Genomic DNA, 25,906 nt, shown 5'->3' with positions numbered 1-25,906 from the left:
AGGTGGCGGCTACATCTCCTTTTATGACAAAGCCTCAGAAGTTCCTTGGCACCACTTCCACTGCAACTGACTGGTCTGTAATCTCTAATGTGTAAGGGAGTCACAAGCCTCCTGGACTCAAAGGTAGGGAAAGTATACTCTACCTCTAGTGTATACTCTACCTCTAGTTGAGGGGAATTAAATATCTTTTTTTTTTAAGATTTTATTTATTTATTCATGAGAGACACAAACAGAGAGAGGCAGAGACACAGGCAGAGGGAGAAGCAGGCTTCATGCAGGGAGCCAGACATGGGACTCGATCCTCGGTCTCCAGGATCACACCCTAGGCTGTAGGCGGCGCTAAACCACTGAGCCACCGGGGCTGCCTGAGTTGAGGGGAATGAAAAAGCTCTAGAAAACATGTGGGGTGGGAGGTAGTATTGTACCCATTTTGGAAAGTACATTCTGGCCCAGGCCTGCAGGCTAGAATTCATACTTCCCCATGGCTGGGACCTTGCCAGCCATCCTAGGAAGAGAAAGTCTGAGCTCCCTGAGAAAGATGGGGCCAAAGACACATGCCTATCTAAGCCCTGCCTTTACCTACAGAGGAAGCCTCCCCAGAAACCTGAAAGAGGAGGAAATCTATGGCCCAGAATAAGTCCTCACAGAGTCTGCTGATGAAAACTCAGGGAACATGTCACATTAGAGAGCAAGGATCTGGGACTATGCTAGGGAGTCTCATTACCAGTGACACTGGATAATGATGATGATGGTGATGATGAGACATTTACTAAGTGCCTATTTGGGATCAGCTACTTAGATATATTTTTTTCATTAAAGCTTCCAAAACGAAATGGAGACCCTTAAATGCACATCTCAGAAAAGCAAAGTGATTGAAAATTAATGAGCTAAGGATCTATCTTAATAAGTAAGAATAGAGCAAAATAAACTCAAAGGATGTAGAAGGAAAACAGCAAGATAAGGAAATCACATTGAAGAAACAAAAACCAAATATGCAACAGAGAAGATCAGCCAAGCCAAAAGCCAATTAATTCTGTGAAAGTGGATAAATCTCTGATGATACTGACCAAGAAAAACTTGAAAGAAAACAAAAATAAACAGTGTCATAAATAAAAAGAAGGATATTGTTATGGATGCTTCAGGCATTAGAAAGAAATGAAGAGAATATTATGAATAACTTTGTACCAATAAAACTGAAGATTTATGTGAAATAAACATATTGCTTGATACACACACCTTACTAATATGGATAATCCTATAACATTAGAGAAATTTAATCAGGGGACACCTGGGTAGCTCAGCAGTTGAGCATCTGCCTTTGGCCCAGGGTGTGATCCTGGAGACCTGGGATTGGGTCCCACACCGGGCTCCCTGCATGGAGCCTGTTTCTCTCTGCCTCTCTCTCTCTCTGTGTCTCTCATGAATAAATACAATCTTTAAAAAAAAAAAGAAATTTAATCGGAGTCAAAAATACTCCCATAAAGAACACCTAGTCTTCACTGGTGAGTAGAAATTCTGAAAACACTCCATTAGAGAAAGAGGACTCCTTTCCTTGGTGGAGGAAACTCCTTCCCGGAGTTCTAATGACTTGCCTTTGGGCCCAGACTAGTAATTGTCAAACCCACATTTGAACTTCGGCTGACCTGGCTTCAAAGTCAGAGAGCTTAGCCATTACTCTCTCCAGCCTCCTCTTCAAAACCTGTAATTAGCAGCATATTTGTGAAGGTGAAGGACAAAGTCTTGAGGCAAAAGCACGTAAAAACAGATTCCAGATTTGCAGAGATGGAAGATAGAGCTCTTTCTGTCCAGAGCAGGCCTAGAAACAAGGAATCTGGTGATGTCCACACAGAGAGGGAACCTGGAGATTATCCCTAGGACACCACCCTGCCATCCTTCAAGACCTAGTTAAATGCCACCACTGCTCCCCTGTAAGGCACCACAAGTCCTGTCCTGAGCGCCATAGCTGCTGCCCTATTACACTATATCTGGGCCTCTTTCATCCATTGTCCATTGTGTCTCATCCTCAGTAATGTTTTCCAACCTGGAAAATGCATGGCTTCCTAAGGATACAGTCCCCAGTTTGAAAAACCCTACGTTGAAAAGTTATACACTGGCACTCCTGGTGGTCACTGGGGCTTTGGAAACTGGAAGGTGACAAGGCTACCCAAATAATGTTTATATGAAGAAGTATTTTTAAGATTTTCACTCAAATAAAAACTAAATATTCACACAGTAAATTTTGTAGTCCCTGAATATAGAATTTATCTTTGCAACAGGCATGAACTGCTCCATGATACAGTGTGAGATTTCATTCTCTCTCTAAATCAAAAGTAAATCCAGCTTAAGTTCTGTCAGAACACTAGACTATTGTTCCATCCCTTCCCTCCCTCCTAGGCAACAGGATCATACAGCTACATTCTTTGCTGGGTAACTCTGCATGCCACTCCTTTGGGCAGAGTGTGTTTCTCCATCCCTTGACTCTACACTTGGCCACATGACTTATTTTGAACAGGGGTCTTTTAGCAGACTTGACATATGCAAAGACCTAAAATAGGCTTGTGCCTTGGGGGCTGGTAGTCTTGTGCTTCTTCGGTCTGTTCCCTGGCTAGCCTACTGTGCTGGAGGGAGGATAAAAGACACATGGGGCAGAGCAAAACCACTCCACTAAGGCCAGTCTGTAAGCACCCCACCCTGTCCCTAAGCACATGAACTAAGTGCTCACTGCCGGTGATTGTCTATTTTTTAAGATTTTATTCATTTACCTTTGCCAGGTCTCCCCAAACTGGGGCCCGGTGCTCAGTCACATATGGTGCTCAGCAACTGCCTGGGTTCAATCCTCAGACCAGCAACCTGGGCAATTCATTTAGTTTTTCTTGGCTCATCTGTAAAATGGAAATCATGATTGTACTCACTTCAAAGAGTTTTTGTGTGAACTGAGTGAATAAAGGGCTTAACACAGAGCCTGGGATACAGTAAGTGTGCAAAAAATGCTGGCTGTTATTATTATCATGAATGTATTCATCTAAAGATTCTTCCTCCTAGGTCCTCCCACCTCAGGGAACCTACCTTTGTGTGAGATCAGGGCCCTGCTCTGATGGAAGTCATACCTTCCTTCCCTTTTTAGACTTGAGAACTCCAACTCACCCACCTGTGTTGGGCCCATCAGTCTTCAATCTGGGAGCCATTAAGCCTCCAATCCTAAACTCTGCTAAGGAAGGCTATGTGCAGTTGTCTTCAGGGCACCCTGCTGTTTGCAGCTTTTCCTTTCTATGCAGAAACATACAAATCCTCATGGGAGCTAAGAAAGTCCAAACCTTAGGAGACAATGTCTGGCTCTTCCCCCAGGAGCTGTGGAATGCCTTTCGTTCCTCAGAGGGGAGCCCACAGCTGGGAAAAGCTAGACACAGTTATTGTCTATATAGATCATTCTGCTCTACCTAATTCTTAACACATCTCCACCACTAGACTGTGAGTTCCTTGCCTGTGTTCTATTCACTATGGACCTCCAGAGCTCAGCAAAGAGCCCACACTTACGAGGTACTTGACAAATGTTGGATACGTGAGTAAGTGAGGATTATGGGTTCTAGGACCAAGGCAATTTCCTAACGAGGAGTGGCAGAGAAATAAACACAAGCACCCACAGCACACTCAGCCTCACGCTCAATGCCAAGGCTCGTATAAGAAAAGTACCAAACAACTGGAGCCTGTACTTAGTCCTCAAGGACTTAAGCCTACCAAAGACATAAAGCTCAACCACGGCAATCACTTGCTCTGTCTCACATCAAGGAGAGCCCACTGAAGTGCTCGTTTCAGAAGCTGCTGTGGGCCTGAGGGTACACAGGAGATTTGTAAAAGGGAGAGGCAAGATGTGGTCAAAGGCTTGAGAGGGGCTCAGACACTCAGCAGAGGGCCGCTGGCTTATCAGGTGACCAAGAACATCACGAGCAGAGGCACAGCACAGGAATGAGTTTGCTATTTGTGGAAAATAACAAGGAGACCAGCTTGACCTGCTGTAGGACTTGTGACAGGGAGTCAAGATAGATAAGCGTGGCTATTTCAGGCTATGACCTGAGCATAGAGACCTAAAAGTCAGGCTGGGAGGGGTTCAAGAGGAGGCATGACAAGCATCCACTAGTAGCAGTCACACGTGACTGAGGATGAGGCCCACATTGCCCCAGGGGTGACCAGCCAGCTGCAGCCTCACGCCGCACCCTGGCTCAGACGGCACACCAGCTACTGCACCAGGCTGGCTCCTCTCCAGCCTCTGTGGGTGCGAGAGGAGTGAACAGGTGGACAGGGACTGGAGGGGAAGTGACTGGAAGGGACGAGGACGTTTCATTGATCTGCCCCAAATCTGGTGGGGCTTTCTCAAGGTCACTGAGACCATCTCCCGGACTCCCTGGGGATCTCAACCAACACCTCCCACCTGTTACACCCCTGGTGAGGTTGATGGACATGGGGAGAGGGGCTCTGTCCCACACAGTTATTTCATCCCTGGGCCTGTGCTGAAATTCTCTGACATCACAGGTCTGCTGACCGCATGCTCTTTAAGATAATCACCCTCAGGGGCCCCTGGCTGGCTCAGGAAAACATGGGCCTCTTGACCTTGGATTTGTGAATTTGAGTACCACATTGAGGGTAGAAATTACTTTAAAAAAAAAATCTTTAAGAAAATATCACCCTGGGCATCTGGGTAGCTCAGTCAGTTAAGCATCTGCCTTTGGGTGGAGTCGTGATCCCGGGGTCCTGGGATGAGCCCGGTGTTGGGCTCCCTGCTCAGTGGGCAGCCTGCTTCTCCCTCTGCCCCACCCCCTGCCCCTGCTCATGCTTGCTCTCTTTCTCTAATAAACAAATCTTTCTAAAACAAAAAAAATCACCCTTCATGTAGGTTCTGATATGGTCTTGAGGGACACAGGGCGACGGCTGTCAGGTGGGTTCAGGGAACCATGGTCCCGTGTAGCACTCCCTGAGGTGGGACACAAGGGCTCCAGCCTGGGGACCCACAGATCATTCTGCAACAGACCCACAGCACTGCTACAGCATTTCACTCCTCCTCCACCTTAACTCCTGGAAAACTCCTACTCACTCTTCAAGATCCTGATCAAAGATCACCTCTCTCTACAAGCTTTCCTCATTTCTTTTTAGGCAGAGCTGATACACTCCTTCAACTCCGTGCTTGACTCTGCAAATAGCCTGACCATGAGCAAGCTACTAAGTAGTAGAGAACCTCTGCAAAATGGAGATGCTATTGCCCTTTCAGGATTAGGGAGGAACTAGGGATAAATGTATCTTTAAGCCTAGTATTGTGGGGGTGCCTAGTGGCTCAGTTGGTTAAGCATCTGCCTTCAGCTCAGATGATGATCCCAGGGTCCTGGGGTTGAGCCCCATGTGGGGCTCCCTGCTCGGTGGGGAGCCTGCTTCTCCCTCTCCCTCCACCTGCTGTTCCCCCTGCTTGTGGTCTCTCTACATATAATAAATAAAATATTTTAAATAGAAGACTAAAAAAAAAATCAATCAATCAATCAATCAATCAATCAAACCCAGTGTTGTGCCTAATACATGGTCACAGCTCAGGAAGTGACAGCTCCAGTGTGACGATGGTAGGGATCACACTTTTTCAGGGGTCGTTAGGACATCTGTCACCCCAATAGGCTGGGGAACCCTTAGGGAGCAGGGTCACAGTTAAGTCCACTGCTGTATCCCCAGAGCCATGGCTAGCTCAAGGTTAGCCTCCAGTACGAGGTGTTAAACGTCAGCATTATCAGAGGAATACTTAAAATAAGACTCGTTGGCCTTTGGTAAGGGTTTGCAGTGTGCCAGGCGCTGTTCCAAGCAATGTACCAGGATTATTCCAGTCTTACACCAACCCTGGATGGTAAGGGTCATCCCCATTTCACAGGTGAGGAACCTGAAGCTCACTGGGGGAGGACGATCCGCCTGCGGTCACAATGCAAGGACTGAGACGGAGGCAGTGTTTGGGCCCAGTCAGTGTGCCCCAGAGTTCTGGAGCAACTCCGCCCCTGATTGCTGAGCACGCTCTATGCTGGATCACAATTCCCTGCTCCCAGCAACTGGAACTGGACTCGTTTACTTACTTAGCCTCTGAACCCCGCACAGATCCTGGCACATAGTTGGCTCCTCAACCAACGTCTCTCAGATAAGTGAGAGGAGAGGCGAGGAGAGGGGGAAGGAGCAAGTCCAGAACGAGGGGATGGCAGAGAGCCAAGGGCTGCATGCCAGCACCAGGTGCGCACACCCCTTCGGGGCCCTCGCCACCCCTACCAGCCCAGTTTCCAGCCACGTTTGAAAGGATGTTCCCTTGAGGACAGACTGAAGATCAGAGGAACTGAGCCAGGTCTCAGCCACTCCCCCTCCGAGGCAGCCTGTGCCCACCCAGGACGCCTGGCCTGAGTCCTCGGGGACACAGGGCTTCGTGGTGAGTGACCAGCATTTGGGAGAAGGGGAAGCAGCGGTAGACTGCACCAACTGTGCCTCAGGGAGCTAGCCTTGGGGGCTGCGGAGCTCCCCACACCTCCTCCCAGCTCCACGTGAAGGGCCTTGCTCAACATGCATGACCACCCTGATGGAGGCCAGTCTGTCCTGGGAGGGAGTGGAGGGCTTCTATCCCTTGCTGTCGGCTCAGCACCCCAGGGTGGAGGTGGGCCTGCCGTCTGACCTCAGAGCAGGGTCATGGGGACCGTGACCAACTGGGTCGTGGCCCAGACCTGTTTCTTCAAGCCCACTTGGTACTGGAGAGGGAGAGGGAAGTTTTGATTTACATAAACCCCATTCAGAGTCTGGACAGCTATTTTGACTGCTTCACTGGAATATTCTTGAATTCTGAGTTTCTTTTTCTCATTATGGCTCGAAAATTAAAATCTCTCTGCCTTGGGCAAGTGAAGGCCAAGTGAGGGATGGCTGCCGCCACTGTACATTTCTTATTTAAGTCAATTTGGAGATGCCACTGCTTTCCCTCGGGGCAGGCGACCGAGACGAGGTCAGGACTGCTCTCCTGTCACCACCTCAACCCCAAGGTCCAGAGAGGAACTCCAGACCTAACCTGAGCCAGCAGGAGGGACGGCCTAGCCAATGGGGTCTCTCACAGCTGGTGCAGGACAGAGGGCTAATGGACAAAGGCTTTGGATTTGCAACTAAAAACCAAGAAGGAGGCTGTACTGTTGAGGGAGGAGAAATCTGACAGGTCTGGGATCAAATTCCAGCTCTACCCCGGGCTGTGAAACCTCGGGCAACCTCTGGAATCCCAAGTGCCCTCCTTTGCTTTCCAGGAGCTGATTATCCCACAGCGATGTTGTAGAATTTGATGAAATAAGGTACTGAAGACGCTAACAAGGCCTTTGGCATGTAACTCAGGAAACGGCTGCTGCTGTTGTTGTTGTTGTTATTATTATTATTAGGATCTGTGTGATTGTTGTTGATAGACTTAGAAATGAGGCCTGGAGACAGTCTTCCTTCCTGTAGAGACACTCACCCACAGCAGGCTGTGGTCTTGTAAACCCCAGCCCTACCCTCTGGTGCCACGTTGGGGACTCAGAGACCCAAAGGTTTCTGTGGCCTTGCAGCAGCTCACCTTACAGCAGGAACAAACTGCATCTTGGGAGCTTAGAGTCACAGGAACTGGGCAACCCGGTCCTTGTCACTGTTGGATAAAGGGGCCCCTGTTCTGATCTCGTCAGTGGCAAGTGATGACGTTCGGGCTGCCACTGAGCACGAGGGTGAGGCTAGAAGGAACAGTTGTGGGACAAATGCCAAGGCTTTAGGGAAAAGCCACAGTCCCAAAAGAGACACCAGAGCTGCCCCAGTGCGGACTGCCTTCCGCTCTGTGCCACTGACTCCCTGTGACCAGCCTCTCTTGTTCCCAGTGTCTCCAGCCTCGACTCCGATGAGGAGGGTGGGACCAGGCTGAGGCCTCAGTGGGGAGGTGGGTGATAGCAGATACTGGGATCCCCTCCTGGGGAAGGTGGTTTGAGGCTGGCGCCACCCCTACACCACTAGGTCTGGGTACCTGAATACTGCTGGAGGGGAGGGCCAGGGATCCGAATGGCCCTAAGGTCCTGAGCAGGTAGCTGTACCTCGGCCCATCCCCCATCCCCCATCCCCAATCCCAGTTCCCTGTTTCCCCTTTCTTTTCTGGCCTTCCCCTCTCCGTGCCCCTCCTCTGGCCCTTCCTCTTTCTCCCCTCCTTCACCACAGGCTGGCTCTGCAAGTCTTCCCGTTCTGCTCCCTCTCCCTCAGACTGCCTCTCCCACAAACAAGGGTTCCTGCCTTCTATGACGGGGCTTCAAGGACAGATAAGCCCAGGGTGGGGGTGCTCAGGGTCCCCTGGGCACCGGGGAGTAGAGGCTGGCCTGCGTGGAAGAAGCATGAACCGCTCACCGGAGCATAAAGAGTGCAGACAGATGCACCTCGGCATTGATTGGGCCCTGGTGACTCACCGCTGGGGAGGAGGGAGCAGGGGTGATGTCATGGCTGGAGCTGCTGGTGACACAGGCAGCTGATCCCCACCCCTGCCCTAAGACCTTTTCTTGACTCGCTAGCTTCTTCTTGCCTCCCCATCACAGGCCCGCTGGGGAAGCAGGTTGCACCCTCACCACATTTAGAACCACGCGTTTAATGCATTTAGCATGCGGTTTTCTTAGACGGAGGTCTTCTTCCCACACCCTCACCTCTACTTCCTCTGCTTGCCTTAGTAGAGATACTAGTGTGCCATAAGTATTCACTGTCTCACACATGTGTACACAGCTTACGTGCATGTGTGTGCACATATGCACATGCGCGCACACTCCCACCTGCCATCTGCTTCTGCCAGTGGGGGGACTGAGCTGAGGCATTCTAGGAGCTGATTCTCTCTGCCGGTGACCCGAAGAACTCCGATGTGGTTTTATCTCCGGCACCTAAACACCACGTGCTTCTTGACTTCAAAATCGAACCAAAGTAAGCCTAGCATGTGTGGCTCCCGGAATATGTGCATCTTCAACATCATAATTGCAGGGAAGTTGGGGGTGGATGAAGTTGGCAGGGAACAGGAATATGTGGAGGAAGATGGTCTGAGTAGGGCCAAAGACTGTAGACCCTGACTCCAAGGCTAGTGTTGTCATCACCCCCCTCTCCAACCCGCTCCTACACTGAATATATCTTTCCTCCTCCATCCTGGGAAAAAACAAAATTGAATCTCACTTGTTACCTAAGTCCCAAAAATCTAGCTAATCTGAGGCAGAGGAAGCTGTCCATGGAAGAATGTGAATATTAATAGGATACAAATCACATGCAAATGTATTGAAAGCAAAAAAAAAATAGCTTGCAGGTCTTGCAAAAGAACAATTAGCCCTAGGGATCCCTGGGTGGCTCAGTGGTTTGGCACCTGCCTTTGGCCCAGGGTGTGACCCTGGAGACCTGGGACGGAGTCCAACGTTGGGCTCCCTGAGTGGAGCCTGCTTCTCCCTCTGCCTGTGTCTCTGCCTCTCTCCCTCTCTGTCTCTCATGAATAAATAAACACAATCTTTAAAAAACAAAAACAAAAACAATTAGCCCAAAGTAGAGGCAGAAGAGGATCTACAGCTCATGTAATGTAAGGACTTTCGGGGTCTGGATGTAGATGGAGCCCACCACAGTCCTCCGGATTTGTAACATGTGGAAGTGGTTTGTTTGAGCCACGAGCAACCAAATGACAAGTATTTGTCAAACTGCCCCCTGACACGGTGGCAGAGGTGGATTTTCCATGAAGCTAATGAAGTTTAAGCTCCTATTTGCACAGGCTTCTCCCAAAGCCTGCATTTAACTTCATGTTCATAATTTTGTATTATTTTTCTGAAAGAGGGCATTCCCAAATTGTATAAGCCTTGGGACTCAAAAATCTGGTCCATCTCTGCCATGAAGAGCCTAGACTCTGTTCTTAGTTGAATTTACAGCCTCCTTTGAAGCCTCCTCTATTAGAGATGCCAGTCTGTCCACGTGACCTTGTGTGCCCCTTCCTCTGGGTATGAGAGGACCAGATGACCTCCCAGGACCACTCAGGGTTCCAGGACTCCACAGGCTGGTGGAGGAGGAGGATAAAGGTGGCTGCTTGTTATTAAAGGGAATGTGGCCCTCCTGCCTGAGAAATCTCAGGGAGCAAGTACCTGATAATAAATAATAATACCTTACATTTATAAAGCCTTTGAGAGTTTCTAAAGAGAATCTGTCTTTGGATCTTCACAACAACCTTGAGGCAAGGAGGAGACGTGTTATGGAGATTTGTTGCAGACAAGGAAACTGAGGTTCAGGGAGGTGAAGCTACAAACAAGAGCTTAGATTCACAACACTATTGTACCAGCAAGCTGCTATTATCCTGTTCATTTAATCCGTACCACAACCCTCAGAGCCAGGCAGTAGTATCATCCTTGATTTAGAAATGGGGGAAATGCACAGGAAGGTTAAAAATGTTTCCTTAGCGAGACTAACGAGTAAGTAGCAGAGGCAAGATTCAAATGCAGGCAGTCTGCCTGCAGAGTTCATGATCTCAATCACTTGGCTGCTTAGGATAATGCGTGCACGGTCCTGTACCAGAATTCAAATCTCTATGTTCGACCTCAGAGCCTGTTCTCAGCACCATCAGGCACTACCACCTCCCTAACGAACCAGGAAACACCAGCCATCTGTGGCCAGGGGCCTGGGTCTGGAGAGAGACAAGGGGACTGGTGGGAAGTCCAGGTGATTGGGCCAGGGACCAGGATCTAGTCAGGGAAGGAAGGATGAGTACCAGAGTTATTCCGGGCTCATAGCTCAGGGTGAGAGATATGCCAAAAATCTCCAACCTCAGAAGAGCCTGGAGAAGCTTCTTCCCTCTTGGGCCCTCAAGAACCCAAAACTTTTGGCCATCTCTCCCTACCTGACAAGTGAGATCAAGATTATGGCCAGAGTGTGTGCGGGGAGATCACCATGGCAACAAAGCAAAGGATGATGGATTAGGGGTAATGGTGAGTTAGGAGTCAGCTGCAGAAATCCAAAAGAGAAGTGAGGAGGTCCCAAACGAACTAAGGTAGTTACTGTGGTGTGCAGAAGAGAGATGCTGCAGGAGCAAACCAATGAAGGGTGGGCAGGGATATCTTCTCCAAATGACACAGCCCACATTCGGGCCCCAGTGGAAGAGGAGGGATAAAGAATGTAGGAGCTGTATGGGGGCGGGGGGCAATAAACCATGAGGCATGTAGCAGGAGTAGCCCCTGGAAGCTGCCAGAGGTAGCATCCCATCTTCCTGCTCTGAGTCCCCCCAGGCTGTGTGTGTGCGCATGTGTTGAGAAGTGTCAGTCCAGGGCTCTGGGGCCACATCACAGGGAGGTGAGCTATGGGAGCATCAGGGAAGCGTGATTTAGAGGCTCATTCCCACTGCCCTTCACTGTGCTGCAAGGACAGTTCAATGTAATATATAATTACCGCTGCCCAACGCGGCTGCACTGTGCACAGAGCTCCCCACCTGCTCCCACTCCCTCCTGCCTGCCTGCGGACTATAAATCAGTTTTCAATCCTGAGTGCTAGCTACCTGTAAATGTTCAAGCACAGGATCCTGGCCTCATATTCCTACATCCCTGGGAGGGTGACTCAGGCTCTCTGCTGTCCCCTCCTCCAGTTCTCATTCCAACATCCATCGTATCCCCTAACTGACAGTAGGAGGGTAACTGGGAGAACTAGAACTGGCTCTGGGGTCTCTGAGGCCCTGGCTTGGGGAATGGAGGTGGGCAGCTGTGTCTTGATTCAGCCAGGCTCCATCTGGACAAGGCCCTACCCTGTGCAGTTCTGTGAACATGCCGTGGAGCAACTGGGCCCAAAGGCATTGAAGCTGACCCCTCCTCCCTGGATGATGATTTTCTTCCTGTCCTGCGGGATGTGCCCGGAGGCAGGTGGGCCCCTTCCCTGGACAGTCTCAAAAACACAGTGCCCAGGGCCGCATGCGTGGTTCAGTTGGTTAAGCGTCCAACTCTTGATTTCAGCTCAGGTTGTGATCTTAGGGTCATGAGATAGGCCTCTCAGTACAGAGGCCACTTAAGATCCTCTCCCTCTGCCCCTCCCCCTGCTCTCTCTTCTGTTTTAAATAAATAAAATCTTAAAAAAACGAGATTCTCTCCCTCTCTCTGCCCCCTCCCCCTGCTTGCACAGTCTTGCTCTCTCTCTAAAAATAAATAAATAGGGCAGCCTGGGTGGCTCAGCGGTTTAGCACCACCTTCAGCCCAGGGCCTCATCCTGGAGACCCGGAATCGAGTCCCACATCGGGCTCCCTGCATGGAGCCTGCTTCTCCCTCTGCCTATGTCTCTACCTCTCTCTGTGTGTGTCTCTCTCATGAATGAATGAATGAATGAATAAATAAATCTTTAAAAAAATAAAAATTAAAAAAAATACATTATTTTTTAAAAGAAAACACAGAGCCCATATTATGGGCTGACACAGGGTTGGGGAGGTACCAGCCATGGCCTTGCCCTAAACTGGGATGGGAAATCTCATGGTGTACCTTGGGTGTTACATCAAAGGACCTCAGGGGTGATAAAAGGACAAATCAAGAAAGGACAGAGAGATGGGGCATCTGGGGGGCTCAGTCCACTAAACAGCTGCCTTTGGTTCAGGGTGTGATCCCAGGGTCCTGGAACTGATCCTCACATTGGGCTCCCAGCTCAGTGGGGAGGCTGCTTCTCTTTCTCCCTCTCCCCTCCCTCTTCACACGCTTGCTCTCAAATAAATAAATAAAATCTTAAAAAAAAATAGAGGACTTTTTGATTCATATCTAGCAGGTACCTTGAGGACTCTGATTCTCCCTTTATTTTTTTAAGGATCTTATTTATTCATGAGAGACACAGAGAGAGGCAGAGACACAGGCAGAGGGAGAAGCAGGATCCTTGCAGGGAAGCCCGATGCAGGACTCCAGGATCACTACCTGGCCCGAAGACAGACGTTCAACCACTGAGCCCCCAGGTGTCCCTGATTCTCCCCTTGGAATTTGGAATTTGGAAGGGTCCCTTCTCCCCTTCTCACCCCTCTGCTAGGATGAGGGCCACAGCTTCCTCAGTGGCCTGCCTACAGCCACCACCACCTGTCTCACAGGCTCCTGCTGACTGGAGGTCAAATCATGCCCTTTGTGTCCCTGATGAGGCCTGGATCAGTTTCCCTCCTCCCCAGGAGAATGCTAAGTCCCTTGCTGTGGCTCACAGGACTGGCCCCTGCCCAACCTAGCCGATCTAACCGTTCCTCCTCTCATTGCTGTGTTTCTCCATCAGTCCTGCCACAGGCCCTTTGCTGGCAGCATAGTTCCTACAATCTGAAATGCTTTTCCTGTGGCTTCTGTTCCAGCTGTTCCTATGTCACACACTCCCTGATGGCTTCACCCAAAGTAGGCCCCCTTCCTTTCTCAGCGCCCTAGCTGGTCACTTTATAGTACTAATGACATTTTATATAACTTGTAATTCTATATTCATTGGCTTGTTCCCTCGTTTCCTGTGGGAAATGAGACAGGAATTTCTGTGGGGCAGGGGCCACAGGGTCTTGCTCACATAGAGGCTTTTGGGATGTGCAGCACAGGGTGTGGCACACAGTAGGCGCTAATTATATATTCTCTGAATAAACGGCATGTATGGGAGGTGCTGCCAGAGGAAGTCTCAGAGGCCGAAGGTGACTCCATCCAACCCTGTGGCCTCCCGCCTCCAAACAGTCACATCACTTCTTCCCTAGTACAGGTCTGCACCTGTCCTGGAGTGGGACGCCCCCCTCATTCTCCTCCTCGCAGGGCCTTAGGCTGCTTTCCTCTCTTTGGGGAAAGCTCTCAGCCAGGCCCCTCAGGCCGTCCCTAGAGCTGCCCCCAGGGAACAGTGTCCCCCCACCCCAACTCCCCTCTGGGCCCCTGGGGGTTCCAGGCACAGCTCAGCCCCCCCCCCCTCAGGGCCCCCAGGGGTTCCAGGCACAGCTTAGCCCCACAGTGCCCTCAGTGGGGACAGAGGACAGAGGCCTGGCTGGAGGAGAGGTGGAGGCTTGGGATAGGGACGTGGACAGGCTGAGGCTTCTCTTCCACACATTATAACATCCATAAAGTAAATGCAAATTAACTGAAAGCACCTTCTGAATAAGCAGCTTTCTGGAGGAAGCGGCTCTAATCCCTAAATGGCTCTACCGCCCAGAGGAGCTTCCCAGCAGGGAGGGATGGGGATGTGACGCATCAGGACCGGTGCCTTTGGCCTGGGGCTTGGATATTCCGGCCGTGCTTCCCACGGCTAACGGGACCTGCAGGTCTCTAACCTTGGCTCCTGCACTCCCTCCCCGCCCCCAGCCAAGTCCTGGGAGCCCAGCTTCTGGGTTTGCAGTGGTGGAGGCTCGGGAAGCCGCGCCTCGGGTCTGGAGGACGAGGGCAGTGTGGGAAGCGAGCAAGTGTGGCCAGTGTGGCTGCAGTAATACAGTCCCCTGGGCCCCTGGTGTAATGGGAACCGCCCCCGAGCTTGTGTGGAAAGGTGTACGCTGTGTGCACCAGTCGGTCTGTGCCCATCAACACACAGCCCCAGGAACCAGCATCACTGCGTCTGTGTCTGTGCAACTGCATCCCTCCCTACTCCGTTCCCAACAGTGTCTCCCAGTATTCGCGATCCTTCCCAGGTTGCGGGGGAGGGGCAGCCAGCCTCAGCTGGGGAGTCATACTTTTTCAAGGACTAATGACTTTTATCAGAATGATAAAGAACTGATGACACATGGAGGCCCCTGGACTCTGGAGGGAAGCCAGAGAAGAGCAAGTAGGGACACAGTTGAGATCCGTGGGGGTTGGGGGCCCAAGGACCCAGGAAGCTCATTCCAGCTCTGTTCAGATTGTAAGAGGGTGAGGGGATGGAGACAAAGGAGGCCCAGGAGACGTGAGAAACAGCAGCATTCCCAGCTTGGCCTGCCTGCTCTTCCTGAACCCTCCTTTTTTTTTTTTTTCTCTCTCTCTTTCTCCCCCTCCCCCTCCTGAAGCACTCACCCTGATAATGGAGCCATGAAAGGTGAGGTTGGTTATTTCCCTGTCCTGCCTCTGCCTTCCTGCCCCTGCCACCAATCCTGCCCAGAACTGAAGGGAGGCAGCTACTCCTCAGCATCATATGTATAGAGTCCTGAGTTGGGTAGGTTCCCATAAACAGGCCTGGGAGCACCAAACATTGGAAGGCTGTTCCTTGTCAAGGCTAATTGGCTTCAGGGATCTTTAATAAGGATGTAGGCCCAGGTGAGTTGCCATCTGGGGGCAAGGAGCAGAGAGTCCAGAAGCTCGCAGAGCATCTACATTACAGGGACCTGGATTACAGAAGTAGGAACTCTTCTTGATGGTCAGAAAACATAAATGATCCCTCCCCCCCCACCCCCCGCCTTAAATGTTTCCTAAAGACCTCTGGCAGACCTGAGCTTGCGGCACAAAGACAGTCCTCCCCCTGGAAAGTTCCTGTACCCCACTACCCCTGAGAGCAGCCACGTCTCCCCAGGCTGGAGAGAGAGAGCCCCCTTAGCACAGCCTGGAACACAATAAGTGTTCAGTAGATATTAGCTACTGTGGATATTCACGTCATCTCCTGGTAGGTCAGCCCCGGGGCTGGTCCCTACAGAGGGCTGAGCCTGGAGGACCCGGGCTGTCACGGAGGGTGGAGGGCAGGGGGAGGCAGGCACGGTGCCTTGCTAGAACACCAAGGAGCTGGGACCCTGGCCTCCATGGTGGCCTCTAGTTCCCCTGCCCTGGCTTCCCCGGGTCCTCTGTCTGAGCCCCACAGGGAGGCTTCCCTATGTCCTGGGCAGGCCCAGTGACCTTTCGCTCAAGTCTGCAAATATATTCTTGGCGAGTCTTGGAAATGAAATTGTGCTCAACATTTGTACAGGGCTTTTCTGCGGCCCAGCCCTTTACAGACATTAGCTAATTAAATGGAAGAGGAGCAGAAGGAGGAGGGCTTGGCCTCTGCAGTTGGGACTCTGCCCTTCTGACCTGGGCAGCTCTAGTTTCATTGCTCCCTCCTTCTTTCTCTTTAGGGTTGGACTTACTTTAAAGAGGAAGCAATGAGGGGGGGGGCGGGGATGCAACTCCTTGGGGAGCTAGCCACTGAGGCAGCAAGCAAGGGAGGAGTCTGGCAAGACATGGAGCAGGTTAGCGTCTTCCCGAGGTCACTGTGTTCCACTGGCAGGCACATCCAGTGACCAGCTGGGTCTGAGAGTGTGGTTATGCATCTGCCATGGATGGGTCGGCCACCTTCTCCCTGTTTGGAGGAGGGCATAAGGCACCATAACGAGAGCCGGAGTAGCTGTCAAAGATCCTTCCCAGGGGCTAAGGGACATAGGGCATGGACATTTGGCCTGGTCCAGGGGCAGAGTCGGCAATGGAGATTCCCTGGAAGTCACAATACTGGACCCCAGCTCCTAGCCGACGGGGAAGCACATCCACCTGTGTCCCCCCACTCCCCTCCAGGCTCCTCTTGGCCGCAAAGCTGGAGGGGGCCATCCAGGGTCAGGGGAATGCCTTGCAGGGCCTGCCCCCACCTCAGCCCCTGCCTTTGGTAGCAGTGTGTCCGGCCCAGTGAGGGAGCTGCCGGCCAGTGGGCAGGGGGTCAGCTGCCACCTGGGGAGGACAGAAAGGTAGGCAGAGGGGGACAGAGACAGATGGAGACACCGATGCTAGACTGGGACTGAGGGCAGTAGAAGCCAGTTATAGAGGACTAGTCTGAGGGAGGAAGAGATCACGTTTCAGCCCGGGAGTGCGGGAGTGCGGGAGAGAAGACAGAAGGCTGAAGGAGCCAGGGAGGAAGGAAGGGTCCATGGGTAAAAGCGTGTCAAGAGGAAGGGTTTCTTGGCACAGCCGGGGCAGCCCCATGTAGGAACCGCCCCGCCCGGAAGCCCAAGAGAGCAGCCTGAGGTCTCCAGAAGAGGAGCCCACCCCTCCTAAGACGGCGGCTGCAGGTGTCCACCTCAGATATGAGGGCTCCTTCGGATTCCTGATCCCATCCCGGGGAGCACAAGCTTGAAGACCTGGCCCCTCCTCCAGCCCCAGCCCCAGCTCGGAGCCCTCCCACCCACCCTGATCCCACCTGGGAGTCAGCCATTCTGGAGGCCCCGCCAAGTCTAGCAAAGGAGGGCCTGACTTCCCCTTACCATAATTATCCGTCTCTCATATCCGAAGCAGTGAGCTTCATAAAACCAATTATGATTTTGGGGCCAGGGTACAGGTGTAAGCAGTAGTCCAAGATGGTTGTGGCAACCACAGGAGCGTACCCAAAGGGCAGAGCAGCCAGGCGGCTCCCTCCCTTCAAGCCCCACCCCAAAGGCTACAAAGCTCCTGCAGAGGCTGGAGAAGAGGTTTAGGTTAAACCTAGGGAAGGACCGGCTATCTGGTTGTGGGAAGGGCAGTAAACACTGGGATGGTTTCTTCTCCTCCTCCGTGATGGGCAGCCCAGCAGAACCTGGTTCCCCCTCCACAGCCCTCTCTGGTTCCAGAAAACCTCAGGAGCTTCCCACCAAGTTACCAAGGCAACCGCAGCCCAGCAGGATTCACAGCAACAGTGAAGAGAAACCAGAGAGCAGGGAGGCAGAGGCTTCAGACTAGAGCAAACATCCCCTGCGTCCCTGTTCAAGAAAGTGCTTTCCTGCGGCTCATGAGTTGACACAGCCCAGTCCCAGGTGGGAGACAAGAGAACATTCAGGCCCCCCACTGTCAGGTGGGAAGGGACTAGTCTCTCCCACAGCTCCCCACAACAGCAGGTTTGCCAGGAGCCCACCTCTGAGCCAGGCACACCCCTGCTTTTAAAGGCCAGACCCCTGCACTTTCCATAATGACCCACTTGGGAGACATATGGCTAAGGCATCATGACCTCAAGCTGCTTCAGAATCAGAAGTGAGTGTGGCTCTTGGCTTGGTCACTCTCGCAAACCCTGTGACCTTGGACGAGTCACTTCTATCTCAATCTCAGTTTCCTTAGCTGAGATTGGGGATAATATAACAGAATTGTCAGGATTTAGAAATATCATACGTAGAATCTGCTTGCACAGAGCCTGGCACTGGATCAGTATTAAAAAAAATGAAAGCTGTTAAAATCTTCTCATTATTATCACTATTTTAATTTTTATTACCATTAAGTGCATGCCTAGCTTACTCATCTGTAAAATAAGGATCACAATTCAATGAGTTGTTTGGAGATCACATAAGGCAAAGCATATGAAATGCTTAGACCAATATTTTACCCATAGAAAGTGCTCAGTGAATAGGAGCTGTTATTTTGATTCCTACATCCCTCTTCCCCCAGGGCCTCAGATTATGTATGGAGGAGCCATTACTGAGCTGGCCCAAACTCTTAGTTCCCCCAGCAGTAGAGACCATGGAAACGAGAGGCTTCTGGAATCCTGGGGTGGGGGGTGGGGGGTGTCATTCCCAATGGCTCTACTGTGGACTCTCAACTTGCTGCTAGACCAGGAATGACTTTGACTTCTGCCCTCTCTCATTTCTGTCTTAGGAGCCTGAGCTTCTGCAAGCAGGCTGATGTCTAGCAAATGGCTGGTATCCTGGAGAAAAGGGGGAAAGGGTCATTTAGGATGGAAGAAGGGGAAAAAGAAAAAAAGGATAGAAGAAGGTTTTGTCCCTATACAGAAGGCCAGATTGCCAGGCTGAGGGAGGGGACACCAGAGAATGGGTGAGAGAGCCACATCCATGGATCCATGGATGGGTGGAGCTACAATGCCTCTTAGAGGCTTCTGTTTCTCTGGTCCACCTGAGGTTTTGTTTCTTTTTCTTTTTATAGTTTTATTTATTTGAGAGAGAGAAAGAGAGCAGCACACAAGCAGGGGGAGCAGCAGAGAGAGAGAGGGAGGAGCAGGCTACCCTCTGAGCAGGAAGCCCCATGTGGGACCCGATCCTAGGACCCCGAGATTATGACCTGAGCTGAAGGCAGACACTTAACGGACTGAGCCACCCAGGGCCCCTGAAGTCTCATGTCTGTGAAGAGTCCTCAGAGATGGCTGAACAACTACACATTGCTCCCAAACCCTCAGCACCTTCCTCCCTGAAAACACCAACAGGCCTCCAGGGGCCAGTAACACTCTGACTTTTGGGACCTGTGAACAGGCCAATTTGTGATGCAGCCTTCATCATAGGGGCCCCTTCCTCACAGGCAAGCCCACTGGTCCAACAGTGTGGCATGCACAGCCAGGTGTCCCAGGGGCCTGCAGGGTGTGTCCCAAGCTGAGGGTTGGCTAACACGGCAGCAGGAAGAACTTAAGGGGAAACCTCAGGAGGCACCCTGGATGGCAGAGCTGGGGGACACAGGGAAAGGGCTACCTACAAACTGCAGAATTTGCACCCCTCAGCTCTACTGCACTGGGGAGCTTGAGCGTGAAAGCCCCAATGGGGGGTGGCTGGGGCTGGGGCCATCAGGACCCCTAGGACACTAAGGAAGGTATAGCAGTTCTCCTGCAACACCCAGCTGTGGCCCCCAATGCTGTGTTTGTCTTTCTCCTCCCCTTCCTCAGAATTCTGGAAGACCTCTTACTTCAATGTTCACAGAAACTCCGAGGCCTTGTGGGATGAGATGGGGCTCCTGCAGAGCCAGACTCTGGGGAGGACCAGTGATGCTGGGTTCTGATGTTAGAAACCAGGTCTGAGTATGACTCAGTCACGTCCTCCCCTGCAATACATTCACAGACTCCAGCCTGTGTCCTCAACTCTGCTGGCAGCAATCTTTGTCTGCAGCCCCAAGATCCTGTCTTCCACACCAGCCATCACGCCCTGGACTCTCCTCTCATTGTTTAGACAGAAAAACACGGAGGTGCTAGAAGCCAACGATCAGGCTTTTCTCTTGGGGTGGCATAACCTAGTACAGGGCTCACCCTCCTTGTACCCATCAATCTGACCGCCCAGGCCCTGGTACTGGAAACCAGGAACTTCTGACCATTGGTGGCTTTGGGATGAGGAGATTTGAAGGATGCATCTGGAAAAAAAGCAGGAGCTGGGCCTTTGGAAGCCGCCTCCTTTCCAGGTTTCCCTGAGGGAAGCTCAAGTTAGGAGTGTGCACACCCCTGCTGGGCAGTCTCTGACTCACCCCCATCTCTGCTTGCCTCCTAGGTAGGTCTGGGAACAGTCATGGAAGATGGTTAGATCTGAAGTTGTTTTTGGTTTCTGCCCCATGATGGAGAACCAGGACATGGACAATAGCCACACAGATTAACTGGGAAGTCATTCTGAAGAACATTCAGCTCTCCAAGGACAGCCAAACCAGGGTCAGCTGCTGGGGACTGGTAAGAGGTGGGAGCTATACTGCCCCCAAACTAGGACTCACTGACCGTGGCTGTGGTTCCTGGGTGGAGACCTGCCCTACTAGCTCGTTCTTTCAGCCCAAGGAGTCTCAGACCAGCCGGAAGAGCCTCTTTCTCATCCCTGTCTTTGCCTGCCAGAGAAAGACAGCTTTCAGTTCCCAGAGGGACTGCCCAGCTCATCTTCAGATTTGACAGGGGCACAGACAAAATCTGCCCAGTCCTCAAAGTCCAGGCTAGACGGCAGCCAAGTCCTGTCCCCAGGACGGCCCAGGGGCGCCCCCTGCTGCCTGGTTGGACTGCAGCCTGCCAAGGGCTGAGGGAGGGAGGGGTAACGCAGGCCCCAGCTCCTGCCCGCACTGCATGTCGCCCTGTCTACACCCTGCCAACATCTGAGTCACAGCCCGGCAGTGTCCTTAGGGGCCTCTGAGCAGGGGGATTAACAGACAACTGCTGATTGAGGACACGGCCGCATGGGGATCCTGCAGCCTGGCCTCTGGGCACCTGCCCCGAGCTCTGAGGATGCCGTCCAGTTTGCAGGTATCCTGGCTTCAGGAGAAAGTCACATTCTGTAGCAAAATCATTTGGCTCCTCTGGGCCTCAAGACAGATGAGGCTGCACCACACTCAGCGAATCATCTCAGTGAATGTGGTATGGGGGTCCCTGCCAGCCTTGAGGAGCACAGACACAGCCCACTTCTCCCCAGCAACGCCTCCAGGTGCCAGGGGGACCCCTTAAATTCACCATTGAATTTACAGATGACAATAGCTGTTTCCAAAGGGACGTCTGGCTCCTTGTGTGCAGGCTCAGGACAGACTTGAAGATTCCTCAGGCCTCTTGAGCTCCAACATTCCATGAGCCTATAGGATTCTACAGCCCATCTCTAGAGGCTGTCTTCTCCCAACCACACACCACTCCCTACTCCCAGGTCTTCCTCTAATTTGATTTCAACTTCTCTTCCTGCATCCTAAATAGTGGCAGCTAGGTGTGGGGGGGAAGGGACTCTTTCAAGGCTTCCCATATTTAAGATCAGAGATAGAAAGGTAGGGGAGGGCTGCCCGGGTGGCTCAGCGGTTTAGTGCCACCTTTGGCCCAGGGCCTAATCCTGGAGACCTGGGGTCGAGTCCCATGTTGGGCTCCCTGCATGGAGCCTGCTTCTCCCTCTGCCTGTGTCTCTGCCTCTCTCCCTCTCTCTGTGCCTCTCATGAATAAATAAAATAAAATCTTAAAAAAAAAAAGGTAGGGGAAAGAGGAAGGACTTGGAGAAATTGGTGGAAGAGAGAGAAGCAAGATTAAGGAGTGGACATGACCAAGTAAGGCTCAGCAAATATTTGAAAGAAACCATCTGATGGGCTGGAGAGGTGGGGAGCAAGCCCCAGCATTCCTCCAGTCATCCTCCCTCCCAACATCTCACGGGTGTGCACATGCAGAATGGAGGTGTGAGCGCATGCACCCCTCATACACACACCCCTAGATTGTGGGGAAGGCCTGGCTGTGTGAGGCTGGAAGGGGCAGCAGTGCTCTCTTGGCCCAGGGAGTTCTGCCCCCACCTGCATAATTATCTTCCCTTCATTGATTGCCTCTACTTTCCTAGCCTCCAAGCCTTGCAGTACTAGGTCTTTGTGCTTTCAAAACACCTCCTGGAAGTGCTGAGCTGCTTAAATGGGGGAGGGGGGCATAGGGGGGTAATAAGGGAAGAGAACTAGTTGTGTTCCCCCCAGAGCTTTACCCCATCAATCAGTCTTCCTTTACTTCTCCTTCACCCCACCTCTTTCATCACTGCCAACAATAGCTGCAGACACAGCCCTCCTGGTCCTGAGCAGTGGGGCTGTAAGGGTTCACCTACTTCCCAGGGCAGGACACAGCGGGAGCTGAGGGGTCTGGGCAGCAGCATTTTCAGCAATGCCCATACCCTCTGCCTCCCTTTCCCCCAGAATTACAGAACAAAAGGGAAAGAAAGCCCTCCCAGTAAAGCCCTACAGGCACTTGGCACTTCGCAGTCACCCCAGCTTCCCCAAGTCCCTACCCAGGCTGCCACCAACCCTGTCCTTCCAAGGTAGCCTTTATTCCCCAGACCTTGGAAAGTCACTCCAGGCTATTTCACCCTGAAAGACAGATCTGCTCCTGGAATGCAGGAAGACAGTGATGAATTCGCCCACACACAGCAACCTACTTTCATTAACTCTTATGTCCAAATAATTTCTTTAAATCACCAAGGATGAGGCTGGGGGAGGGGAAGGCAAGTCTGTGACATCAATCTCCAGTGGGGATTCCTCCTTCAAACCCAACCAGAGCCAATCAGGAGAGCAGTTTTGTGCGTGTTCACGCACACACCCCACACTCTCTGGCCTTCCAGGGCAAAGCAATGGAAATGAGACCTTACCTCCCCTCCCTACCCCCAGCCCCCCCCAGTGGCTCCTCTGACCTCAGTGCTTCACACTCACCCTCAACCTTGGGCCCTTGGAAAAACAACACAGGCTCACAGTAACCTTTCCTAGAAATGTCAGGCCTCTGGCTGCTCCTGGGCAGGATGGGGCTGCCTCCTAGGAGCATCCTGACCCTTCAGGGAAACCAGACAGCATCTGCTGTGTGACTGGCATCCTAGAGGGCCCAAAGGGTCAGGGCATGAAAAGGATAACTAAGATCTGTACTGCAGTTCCCGGTTTACTCATTCCTTCTCTAATTACCTACCTAATGCCCTTATCTTACAGATGAGGAAGCGGAGACCCAGAGGGGTCAATCTGCCAATGCTAGCAGCTAGGAAAGGAACAGATCTGAGTCAAGCATAAGTATTCCACCTCTTCGGCCTGCTCTGGCAGATTACGTCCTGGTAGAGAAGGGGGCCCAGAAGGAGGTAACATTTCAGTTGCTAAGTATGCCTGTCTACCCTTGGCCCTAGAACACAGGATCATCAGCCCAGACCTAGTTCTAGCCTCTGCCCTGCTTATACCCTCTGCCTGTAAGCCAGCCTCTACCTGGGAGGTTCATATCTTGGGCATGGGTCGAGTAGGGCCTCAAAGGCAGAGGGAATGCTGTCATTTCTCCAGGGCCTGGGAGCAGGAAAGAGGATGAGAGTTGGGCAGATGGGCCTGGAGAGGCCATGTGGAGGGGCTGGGCTATGGGGAAAGAATGTGGACATGTGGCCTGATGGAAACATGGCTCTGCCCAGTTGGTTACTGGAGCACTTTCCCTTCATCCATTGTCCCCATTGCTCCCCAAATTGCCTGCTTCAGATGTGATTCTTTCCAAATGGGCTCCCCTCTCCCCAAACGAAGGGACTGACATGTGGAGGGATGCTGTGGACTGATTACTAACATCATAGTCTCCTTCCAGCAGCAGCAGGCTGGGGACCTGGCAGCCCAGATCATAACAGGAGCAGCTTGTGGTGTTCTGTTCCAGCAGATTGGAGAGAGTTTCCCATGCCTCAGACCTGAGGCTGAGGAGCCAGGATGAGAAACGCAAGAAAGAGAAGGCCCCCAAGCTCTTGGCCAATCAGCTGCACAGAATATAGGTACCTATATGAGCTCTCCCTGCCTGGAAGGAATAAAGTCAGCATTATCTAGCCCTGGGATTCTTTTTTTTTTTTTTTAATTTATTTTTTTTTGGTGTTCAATTTACCAACATACAGAATAAACCCCAGTGCCCGTCACCCATTCACTCCCACCCCCCGCCCTCCTCCCCCTCTACCACCCCTAGTTCGTTTCCCAGAGTTAGCAGTCTTTACGTTCTGTCTCCCTTTCTGATATTTCCCACACATTTCTTCTCCCTTCCCTTATATTCCCTTTCACTATTATTTATATTCCCCAAATGAATGAGAACATATGTTTGTCCTTCTTCGATTGACTTACTTCACTCAGCTAGCCCTGGGATTCTGATGGCTCTTGGGGTTCACTCAATGTTGGGATTCCCATTAAAGATGTTCAATCTGTCCCAGCCCCTGAAGTTCCAAGAAATGAGGAGAGGGTAAGCATGAACCAGTCATTGGCACATGCTGGCTTCCTTCATGCCTCTTAATAACAGAGACTCACCTCCTCTCTCAAGTGTTTCACTGAAGGAGGTGTAGGTGGGGGGAGGGTATCTTCATCTCCTAGCATCTTGTGGAGCTGCCAAGAGTTTGAGTTATCTAGTAGGACCAAAAGCATCATGTGATGTCAAGAGGAGCAAGAGAAAAATACTTTGACATTGGATTTAAGGCATGCCTCCTGTCTGGCAATATCATCTAGTCACCCTTAAATGAAAGTACTCCAGGGATGCCTGGGTGGCTCAGTGGTTTAGTACCTGCTTTTGGCCCAGGGCGTGATCCTGGAGTCCCGGGATTGAGTCCCACATTGGGCTCCCTGTATGGAGTCTGTTTTTCCCTCTGCCTATGTCTCTGCCTCTCTCTCTGTGTCTCTCATGAATAAATAAATAAAATCTGGGACACCTGGGTAGCTCAGCGGTTGAGCGTCTGCCTTCGGCTCAGGGCATGATCCTGAGATCCGGGATCGGGTCCCGCATCGGGCTCCTTGCATGGAGCCTGCTACTCCCTCTGCCTGTGTCTCTGTCTCTCTCTCATTGTCTCTCATGAATAAATAAATAAAATCTTAATAAATAAATAAATAAATAAATAAAATCTTTTAAAGAAAGAAAGAAAGTACTCCAAATATTTCTTCTGTAGATCAAAGCCACAGAACCCAAACTTTTCAAGAGTGGCTGCAGAAGGAACAGCAACACAGAACCACAGTCTTAGCTAAACAATCCTCAGGGATCACCTAGATTCCTGGCCAAAGGCCCTTACCACCTATTTGATGGTAGAACAAAGTACAGGCTTTTTGGATTTTGAAGGGGGAAGCAGGGAAGCAGGTGATATAGAAAAGAGACTTTCATGCATAGGGGTACTCAGTGAATGTTGGATGAGGGCCACTGGAATAGGAATATGTTTCTGAAGGAGCCCACTGTCCTCTAATGTGAAGAGAAAGAAGGCTAGAGTAGGATTGGAGGGTCTTGCCATCTCAGCCAAGGTGATCAGAGGGCCTACTATGGCATGTCTACCAAAATGGATGTGGGAGGACAGGTTACTATCAGATGGGCTTCCTGCACTGGCATGAATCATTCTCAGGACACCTCTGAGCCTATCTGGGCCCTGATCTTTGTCTAGACACTTCCTCTCCAGCTGAGGCTGGGAGGCTGGTGCAGACACTCACTACCTCACTCTTCAGAGCACTGCCATTAAGGAGCCTGATTAGCAGAACCTCATGCCGGGCAGCTAATGGGTTGGAGACATTAAGCATAAATGGTTTCCCAGACATTGGCATAAGCAGAACTCAGGAAGAAACAAATATTTTAATCTCTAAGAAACAGAAATATAGGAGGGAAGGGAGTTCCCTCTGCTTACTCGGCCTCTATTGCTCTCCCAGCCTCCACCTGCAACCCTTTCTGCAATGCTCAGGTCTAGGGATTCCCTGTCTGAGGAGGGAAGACCTGTGGCAGGGGGAGAACAGATCTTCACTCACCCAGACACATGGCAGTGGAAGAGATTCTCAAAGATTTACAGGGAGGGAGATCCTGGGTCTGACTCTACCATAACCCTAATGGTCAGGAAATCCTTAAGTTAATCTTGTGATAAGTGAAGGCCAATTCCTCTGTGGTTGGAGAATGA

General features: G+C 51.4%; 1 long non-coding RNA gene across 2 annotated transcripts; it reads left to right on the top strand.

Annotated features, from left to right (window-relative positions):
* Window positions 1-5,798: 5,798 nt before the first annotated feature.
* On the top strand, window positions 5,799-23,830 carry LOC144322177 (uncharacterized). 2 transcript variants are annotated; one of them, XR_013387731.1, is made up of 4 exons: window positions 5,799-6,436; window positions 20,081-20,253; window positions 22,980-23,122; window positions 23,605-23,830. It is a non-coding gene; the product is annotated as an uncharacterized LOC144322177 (long non-coding RNA). The 2 variants fall into 2 exon arrangements; XR_013387730.1 differs by having other exon boundaries at window positions 23,602-23,830.
* Window positions 23,831-25,906: the final 2,076 nt, after the last annotated feature.

Source organism: Canis aureus, chromosome 10 (assembly GCF_053574225.1).
Source record: "Canis aureus isolate CA01 chromosome 10, VMU_Caureus_v.1.0, whole genome shotgun sequence".
Lineage (NCBI taxonomy): Eukaryota > Metazoa > Chordata > Mammalia > Carnivora > Canidae > Canis > Canis aureus.
The sequence above is the reverse complement of the archived record's forward strand: the minus strand, read 5'-3'. Positions and strand labels throughout refer to the sequence as shown.